We start from the raw sequence: 10322 nt of genomic DNA on the forward strand, positions 1-10322 counted from the left end.
TTATTTATAATAATATCTATTTTTTCTCTTAAGAAATTTATTTAGTCAGAACATATGTAAATGAAAAAAATTAATTTAAGTGAGTTATAGAAAAGAAATTAAAAAAAATTATTTGAAGTCTTTTTTACTTTCTAGTCTGGGCAATTTCGCACGGCTCTCTAATGTCGTCGCCATAACAGCCTCTACATTTTCCGGTATAACCCGTTTGGAAACGCTAGCTAGCAATTGAACATGTCGTTCCGTTCCTTGTATGTGTGATGGAATTTTTGGATCATTAAACGGTGGATCATCTTGATTTAAATATTCTTCCAATGTATATACGTATGTATGTTCAATTAAGTTTTTATTTAAGGAACGAATCCTAAAATACATTCTAGCTCTGAAAAACAATTATTTTACTTTCGAGCTAAAATTTAAAAAATTACGTAAATCTAAGTGCTTCTGGGCGTAATTTGTACATATATGCAAATCAGTATCATTTACATCGTCAAATACTGCTTGCAAGGGTCTCACATGTTGATGGATCACAACATATCTGTTGGTTTTGAGAGTCCTCCTGCGGAAAGGTGATACACCCAAGTATAAGATGAACAATTTTCTGAATTGGCACAAATTTCGGGGTTGCCCTGCCAAATTTTCAAGTCCGTCGTTGTTGAGAATCTCCAAGTCATCATTTTTTTCAGTTGGGTCAGTGGAGTTTAGATCAACTGACACACGTTGAAAAATATTACCTGCAAAAATATAATAAACATACATACTGGAATAAATTGTTAGTTAAGATTATTATTATAATTAGGATAAGAAACAGTGGTTAGTATGCAAATCCCTTAATTTTTCACTCTATGTATGTGTAATGAACTTTAATATATTTTGCAACATACTTTTTAGAATTTGGGCACTTACCTAGCCGTTAGTAAAAATGCAGCTAAGTTTTTGCTCCAAATTATTACTGTGGAATTCCGAGGTTTTAATGGAAATCCTAAGGAGTTCAACTTCTGCTAACTGCTCGTTTTTGCACTTACCAAAGTGCTATCAACACTATTCAGCCTTTGTCTAAAAAGAATAAGAAATACACATACTTATTTAAGAAAAAGATACTTCATCAATATCAATTAGGACTAACATTTCTGTTTCCAAATGCAGTATTTTCTCGTCTTTCTCATCAATGACCTCCTCTCCTGCAGTTTGAAGTACCTCTCCAACCTCGTTTTCTTGAATTACTTCAACAGGGGCGGTATTCTTCAAAATTGTCGTTAACATCTCTTTTTTGAAACGAGACTCCATTCTTTTTTGCCGTTCATTAGCCTCTGCAGGAGCAGTGGTTAACGTGGGAAAAGCCCTAGGTAGCAACTTAATTGGATTCCGCGAACTTAAACGTGCAAGAGTGTTTGGTTATAAAAGTAAAATTATTGTAATAAAAATGCTATAATTACCCATTTCAAACTGCAAGTTTCTTTCGAAGGCTTCTGGCGCGAAGTGCACTTCACAAATGCATGCATTTTTAACATTAATTTTGTCCGTGCGACGACAAAAATTAATCCATTGTTTTACTACTGCTTTATCTTTAGGGAAATGAAAAAATCTCCAATTCGTAGCACAATTTTTACCGTTATTAATATTACACCCGAACACTGCGCAACGCATTTTAAAAAATAAAAAATTTCACAATTAATACAACACTTGAAAACACAATCGAATTCACTTTCAAAAGCTCGGGCGAATAATAAGTCAACCGTGACGTCAGCAAGAACAGCTGACTGAAAACAAACATGCGCATTGCGCAATCTTCTTTCCATCATTCTTGATGATGATCTCTATTCAGTATATTCAAAATGGCAGACAAGAGTTCTTTTTGGTTTTGTGACCTGCTAACTACCAGGTCTCAAATTTGAGGCAACATTTTGAGACTAACGCTAGAGACTGTTTAGTGAATAATAACTAGTCACAAATTGAGATTTTACCTCAAAATGTCTCAAATAGACCTAGACACTGGTTACAGAATCCCGCTATTAATCTCTTCACTAATCACAGTGGTTTTGAATTATCACTTTTGTATGGCGAACTCTTGAAAATTTATAAGATTAGTGGGATAAACTACTCAAGACCCGAAATCGTGTGATTAAGTGTCAGTCTGAACGTGGTATTACTCGCGCACACGCCATTCGAATGCATCCCCAATGTATTACGGGGCATACCGACATGCTAAAGCTTATGGAATACTAACTGTGATATCAATTACTACTGCCATTGCCAAATCTGTATGTGGGCATTTGTTATCATAACAGGGCATCTCGACAGGATAAAATTTATGTTATACTAACTGTACTGCCGTGCCTATTGTCTGCAGTATATGCTGATGGCATTTTCATTGCGGTAATATGAATTTAGTAGAGCGAGTATTAAGCGGTTGTGGTATATTATAAAAATAAAATACATTTTCAAAATAACATTTTTCCAAAAAATTAATGTAAGCTTTGTATGTTGTGAACGCAGCCTTACAATAGAGTGAGTGAACACTACCATTACATATATGACATGATTTTTGACAGATGGCACTGACCAGAGATAAAATCAGAAAAGTGTGCTCAAGAATGATAGAATACAATTACGACACTAGTTTACAGTTAGCTTTTTTCGGTTTAGCTCTTGACAATTCTTACAAAAACAAATACATTGTTCAACAATTTCGTCACGTAACAGTTTTGCGTTGAGAAGAACAAGCATAGAAATGCATACAAATTGTAAACAGAAAAGTAAACACTATTTGAAATTCCCAAAATAATATTAATTCATTCGTCTTTGCAGGAAAATTTCAGTGGAATGTTTAGAATATTGTTGCGAGAAAATATGTATATAATTAGTTTTAGGCACATCCACAATAAATAGAGTAGCATGTGTGGAAATTGTTCAAATGAAGAAAACCAGTGTAAGTGTCCTGTTGTATTTATTTAAATTTCTAAGCATAAATATATTAATTTTTTAAAATGAATTGTGCAGTGACTTGTTGTAATAATTATTATGCAATTAAAGGATCGAAAACGAGTTTTTTCAGATTTCCGGCCGATTTAAAAGTTGCCAAAAAATGGGTGTTATTTTGCAAAAGAAATGATATATTTAATACTAAATTAATAATTTCACAATTCTTTTATCATAATTTCATACATCTGATACATCTGAACTTATAATATATGAACATATATATTTACATACAACACAAGAAACGTCTTCTCCATTTGAATCACAACTTAATAGACAATTTTATTATCAATAGGCCGATATATTTCTTTAGAAATGATTCAAGTCTTTTCACTCAACAATATTCAATCGCTTCACTAAAACTTTTCAATAAAATCGAAAGAATTAATAATATTTTGCGAATTTACAAAAGTGTTTACTTTTCTGTTTACAATTTGCAAGCCATTTGACAGTTTTTCACTCTTGTTCTTCTCAACACGGAACTATGACGTTTCGTAATGGCGGTCGTCGTAATCTTGTATTCTATCATTCTTGAGCGTGCTCAGGAAGTCATTTGTTTGGCATTATATAAAATAGTATAGTTAAAATATTTGTGTAAGGGAATTAAACTGCATAAATTAACTAATTTAATAAGTTAAAGTAGTACAGCGTTGGTTTACTAAGGTATTGGAAGGAAGAAACCTTTAATTGTCGATTTTCTGTTTTTAGGTTAGTAGACCGGGATTTACAATGTACTTAAACATTTTTTCCCAATTCAATTTGTGTACATAATAACAATAAACCTTTCTGTTTTTAGATAAATCCAATTGTGTGTTATTCTCCAGTACCATCATACCAGTACCAGTACCATATTATAAATCGACAATTGTCAGAGTTGATTCGATATTAGTGAATCATGGAGAAATTACAATTTGAGGTTGAGTTGGCTGGAGATGAAGATCCAAAGAATAGCATAATGATTATAAAGTCGATTACCAAAGAGGACGGAATAACGTACCTCATACCACCAGGTTTTCAAGCAGTAAAACACCACCCTCAATTGATAAGGTTACCAGAAATTTTGAAGATAAAAAAGACATTACAGAGAAGAGGTAATAAAAGAAAAGTGTGGGTGTCCATGCCAAGTGATATTTTAGCTCTGTACAAAGATGATGTTGGAAATATAATGTTTAATGATTATTTATTACAAGAAATGACTCAAGTCACAAGCCGATCTATTACAGATGGAAAATTATTGGAAATCTTAGAGAAACTAAGTGATAAAACCAAGGTAAACGAAGAAAAACATAACATTTTGAACAAATTAAATAAAAACTTTGTTTTAATGAAGTTTGATAACAAGACCACTAATGCTAAACAATGGTTGCATAGTTTTTAAAGTGAATGTGCAAGATTTGATTTAAATAGTGATACAGAGAAAATTAGCGCTTTGAGATTATTCTTGAATGACTCAGAAAATGATTGGTATGAGTCCATGTTAATTAAACATGTTTTAAACACCCTATGGAAAATATGGCAGGTGAGTTTTCTTAAAACATTCGCTGATAAGAGTTGGTCTTCTGTAATGTATGCACTGAATTTCAAACATTTAAATGGCTCACTGCTGGAATATGCATTGAAAAAGCAGAGATTGCTACTAGAATGTAATAGTGATATAGATATGAGAACTCTGGTTGACTTGATTGTCACAGGATTGTCAACTTATATGCTACTACTACGAATGCATGAAAATCATAATAAAAATATACCAAAACACACTACAAAAACACTATACAAAGCGCTTCACTAAACCAGAAATAGAAAATAAAAAGAGAACACCTTGACAAATATGTTATAAGATGGGAAAGAAAAATAGATTTCACCCTGGGGATTTGTGGTGGTACAAGGAAGACAAAAATTACAGGGTAAAACACTGCAAAACCTTGATGTTGGAGATGGATCAATTTCAGGATACAAAATACTAAATATTCCCCCACTAATAGAAGTTGAGGTTATACTGAATAATACACTAAAATGTACAGGTATCTATGACCCTGGTTCAAAAATAACCTTAATAAATTCGAAGTTAATAAAAGTAACAAATTGTAAGGAAAACTATTTTGAAAATAAATTCAATACGATTGGTGGTGGGGGAAAAACAGCAGGTTTAATAAAATTAAATGGAGAAATACGGAATATTAAAAAGGAAGTAAATGCATTAATTTGTAATGATAAGAACTTTACACATGATTTGATTTTGGGACTGGATACAGAAAAACGGGTTGGGTTAACCCATGATGGGAATTTAAATATCCAACTTCAAGAAATTGCCATCCCAAGTGTACATGTATATATCAGCCCCCGTGAAGATAAAAATAAAAGTAATGAAGATTCTGAAACTAAAGAGTTAAAGTCAGAAATATTACAATATGAAATAAATTTCAATGAGGGCATATATGTGAAGAAATTTTATATACTCGTAGATACTAGTTATTTAGATGATGACCAAAGAAGTGCATTACTAAATGATAAGTCTGATGTAGGCCAAGTGAAAAACTATGAAGCTTTTATATTATTAAATATTGCTCAAAGAGACCATATAGTAGATGCTCTTTAGATGATAGACAAAAAATCGATAAGCAAATTGGACAATTGCTAAAGAATGAACTAATCGAAGAATCCTATAGCCCATTTGCAGCACCAGTAACATTGGCTTTCAAACATGATACGTAGAGGGAGAAAGTCAAGACTGTGTATTGATTTCAGAGACCTTAATAAGATTATTACCCCACAGGCACAGCCTTTTCCTCTAATAGAAGATCTATTAGTAAAAACGATAAACTGCAAGTATTTTACTACGCTTGATATTAGTTCTGCTTTTTGGTCCATACCACTAAGGATCAGTGACAGAGAAAAGACAGGCTTTGTTACACAGGAAGGTCATTATCAATGGACTTGCCTTCCCTTTTGGGCTGAAAACATCTCCTGCTATATTTCAAAGAATCATCACGAATGTGATAAGAAAACGCAACCTATCAAATTTAGTAATGAATTATATAGACGATATTATGATATTTTCAGAAACTTTTAACCAGCATTTGGACCATTTGTCAAGACTGCTAGATGCAATTGCTGAAGAAGGATTCCGTCTGAAGTTAATGAAATGTAAATTTGCAGGACAATCTGTAAGTAAAACATATATGTAGTAAAAGGTAATACAATCACACCTCTAAAAGATAACCTCAGATCTATAGCGGAATTTGCAGCACCACAAAACGAGAAACAAATAAGACAATTTCTAGGTAAAGTAAATTTTTATAACAAGTATATTCCTAATGCTTCAATAACTCTTGACCCAATACACAATTTACTTAGAAAAAACGTCAATTTCATTTGGTCAGATAATTGTGAAGAGGCTTTCCAAACAATAAAGAAATATTTATGCTCTGCCCCAATTCTAGCTATTTTTGATAGAGATGCACAAACATTTATATACACGGATGCAAGTATAAAAGGAGTAGGTGCAATACTTAAACAAACACAGAAATGTGGAGAAATCAAACCAGTGGCATATTTTTCAAAGAAGCTAAATGAAACACAAAAAAAGAAGAAAGCTTTATTTTTAGAATGCTTAGCCATAAAAGAAAGTCTAAAATTTTGGCAACACTTTCTGATAGGAAACTCATTTACAATTTATACGGGCAATAAGCCGCTAGAAAATTTAAACATTAAGAACAGAACAGATGATGAATTGGGAGACATGACCCATTACCTATCACAATACAACTTTGTAATAAAATACAACCCAGGTAGAAACAATACTGAAGCGGATTGCTTGAGCAGAAACCCTGTATATGAAAGTCACGAAAATGAAGAAGACAACTTAAACAGTTATTATTATAAAGATTGAGGAAATATTAAAAGACCAAAATATAAACCGCAACGTAAAAGACAAGTACAGTTTCATTAAAGAGAATGGTACTACAAATGGAGAAACAAGAAGAAAAAAATTATTTTGTCCGAAGACTACAGTAAGGTATTAATAAGAAAGGTGCATGAACATTTGTGTCATGTGGGAATAAATCAGATTGAGTCGAAAATAAGACCTTTCTATACAGCACCAAACCTATTAAATAATATAAAGTTGGTTTGCCGTCAATATGAAGTTTGTATAAAAAACAAATCAAGATTAAATAGAAATTATGGACTCATGTCACAACTAGGATCGGCAGAAAAACCTTTTCAAATCATGTCCATAGACACAATAGGAGGGTTTGGTGGCAACAGGTCTTCAAAAAGGTATCTACACTTGTTAGTAGATCTTTTTACTCGTTGTGCTTACATTTCATGCTCGAGGACACAACTGGCTAAGGACTACATAAAACTCTCTCTCTGATCAATATCCAGCACTGAATTCACAATAGTTAAAAAAATATTTAAAAGACCATTCTGTTGATTTAATTTTTACTGCGGTGGATTCTCCATTTTCAAATGGTCATAATGAGAGGTTAAGTCAGACGCTGGTAAATAGGATTAGATGTGCCTTAAACAGCAAAGGAAAAAGAACAGCTTGGACGACCGTAGCAATGGATTGTGTGAAAGCCTATAACTCAACAAACCACACTGTGTCAAGTTATTCACCTCTGTACCTGTTAAAGTGAGAACCAACTGATGTATTACCAGTGGATCTAAAAATAAAACAATTGGAACCCGGAGAACTGGAAAAAAACAGACATCCAGCATTTCTCAGATCAAACAAATCACATGAATTAAACAAGGCCAGATTTGACAGAAATAGAATAGATTACAATCTCCAAAAAGGCGATATGGTATACATAATGGACTGTAATAAGTTAAATAGATCTAAAATGGATGAAATAAGAATAGGTCCTTTTGAGATTGAAGAAATGATATCAGATTCACTCTGCAAAATTAACACTGGAAAGAATAAAAAGTCCTTGGGATTGTACCATGTGACAAAGCTCATTCCTCAGTAGGATAACTGAACTTAACTCCAGTAAATTTTCAATTTTGAAGGATGGAGATGTAAGCTTTGTATGATGTGAACACAGCCTTACAATAGAGTGAGTGAGCACTACCCTGCAAGACGGAGGTAACAGATTGCACAAACACATTGAAACATTTTCAGCTGTTCACTAACACTGTTACATTTTCTGGAATTTTCAATTGAATGGGAAAATACGTAAGTAAGATAGAGAAAAACTATCGACATTCTAAACATATTGTAATACATATTAACTTGCTAGAATAGGAGAGACGAATGCCCAATTTTTCAAGAAGAAGAAAACGAAAAGCGCAGTTTATTTTGGTTTTTAAAGAGGTAAGTTCGTTATTTCATTATTTGATATTTTATAATTAATTTCTTATATACATTTATACTATATATGTTATTAATTTCTTTTATATAGAGTAAACGAAAAAGATTAACAACGAGAAAAAGGTAAGCATTGTGAATTGAATGTCGTGTATGTAATTAAAATTTTTAATATTACAGAAATCATTTGGAACGTTTGGATGCGTATAACAAAGACGCACCATCCAATTAGCCGCATCACCGGTGACTTGGAGGACGAGCATTACGCGGAGCTCGCTATTAGTTTAAGTAAATATTTGATTATTTTGATGTTATTATTAAATAAAGCGAAATAATAAAAAAACTGAATTTTATTTAAAAGAATTGAATTTGCTAGAAGTAACAAATGGGTAACAGATAATCTTGTTACTGCTTGTTCTTGCTAACATGCTTATATGTTATAGGTAACAAACTGATAACGAAAATAATAACACTAACAGATATTCGGGTTACAAATACTTTTTGTTATCCATAACACATAGGTAAGCAATGCGCTAACAAAAGAATTTGTTACCCGTAACATACTGTGAAGAGATTTGCTAACAAATGCATGTATTCTGTTAGAACAAGGCAGCATGCGTTACTTGCCATTGGTTAGAGCGAGATAACCATTGAACATCAAATAGGTATGTGTTACTTTTTTCCCACTCTCTGAACAAAAGTAACAAATATTTTAACGAATGCAAAAGTGAACAATAACAAGCCGCTTACACGTTTGCTAACAGCTGCCCGTCTTGCAGGGTACCCTTACAAATATGACATGATTTTTGACAAACGGCACTGACCAGAGATAAAATCAGAAAAGCGTGCTCAGGAAGTCATTTGTTTTCCATTATATAAAATGCTATAGTTAAAATATTTGTGTAAGAGAAGTAAACTGCATAAATTAACTAATTTAATAAGTTAAAGAGTACAGCGTTGGTCTACTAAGGTATTGGAAGAAAGAAACCTTCAATTGTCGATTTTCTGTTTTTTGGTTAGTAGACCGGGATTTGCAATGTACTTAAACATTTTATCCCAATTCAATTTGTGTACATAATAACAATAAACCTTTCTGTTTTTAGAGAAATCCAATTGTGTGTTATTCTCCAGTACAATCTCACATATTATATTAATATTTACTTTAATATTGTTAATTTAAAGAAGCATTATGCAAAATAGGTTGGGAATGAGTGAAGTCTTACATTTAATAAACTTATACAAGCATAAATCAAAATACCATTGCTCGTTTTAAATTTATTATTTTATATAGTATATAAAATTTATGCCGCAATTATTATAAAGTAGTCTATGGAGGGTGGAGTCATGTGTAGAAGTTCACGCAAGTGAGAAAGTTCTCTGATCGCCATTCACTTGGGAGCCAGAAACGATTCTTTTACACATGGCTCAAGCAGCTCACAACTTCCGGTCTTTGACCAAGTATCCTCTGGGTAGCTTAAGAACATCCGTTCGAAGGCGAGCTAATGTGAGAAGGCGAAACATCCCCTACATAGGACTGTGCGCTGGATTTGGGACCCGCCACGTAAAAATCAGTACCAATGAAAAAGAAAAAGCAGCCTCGGATGAGAGACCCCCCTTTTGATGACGACCATGGCAAACGAAATAAGGACTACTATTTGAGGGCATGCACCTGGAATGTCCGGACCCTTAATTGGGAAAGTGCCGCTGCCCAGCTGGTTGATGTCCTCGCAAACATAAAGGCTGACATCACCGCCGTCCAAGATATGCGATGGACGGGACAAGGACAGAGACGAGTAGGTCCTTGTGACATTTACTACAGTGGCCATATAAAGGAGCGCAAGTTTGGTGTTGAATTCGTGGTGGAAGAGAGACTCCGTCGCCGAGTACTATCATTCACTCCGGTGAATGAACGTCTAGCCCCAATCCGCATCAAAGCGAGGTTCTTCAACATATCGCTGATTTGCACCTACACCATGACGGAAGAGAAGGACGATGTGACCAAAGATGCTTTCTATAAGCGCTTGGAATGCGC

At 33.4% G+C, this 10322-nt stretch overlaps 2 long non-coding RNA genes across 2 annotated transcripts; one reads left to right on the forward strand and one right to left on the reverse strand.

Moving 5' to 3' along the window:
• Positions 1–404: 404 nt before the first annotated feature.
• On the reverse strand, positions 405–1855 carry LOC120780519. Its single transcript, XR_005705890.1, has 4 exons — positions 1434–1855; positions 1124–1369; positions 904–1053; positions 405–731 (listed from the first exon to the last, which is right to left on the reverse strand). It is a non-coding gene; the product is annotated as an uncharacterized LOC120780519 (long non-coding RNA).
• Positions 1856–8256: 6401 nt separating this feature from the next.
• LOC120780964 lies at positions 8257–8770 on the forward strand. Its single transcript, XR_005705984.1, has 3 exons — positions 8257–8296; positions 8385–8416; positions 8471–8770. It is a non-coding gene; the product is annotated as an uncharacterized LOC120780964 (long non-coding RNA).
• The last annotated feature ends 1552 nt before the right edge of the window (positions 8771–10322 follow it).

This window comes from Bactrocera tryoni, unplaced genomic scaffold, assembly GCF_016617805.1.
Source record: "Bactrocera tryoni isolate S06 unplaced genomic scaffold, CSIRO_BtryS06_freeze2 scaffold_25, whole genome shotgun sequence".
Taxonomy (NCBI): domain Eukaryota; kingdom Metazoa; phylum Arthropoda; class Insecta; order Diptera; family Tephritidae; genus Bactrocera; species Bactrocera tryoni.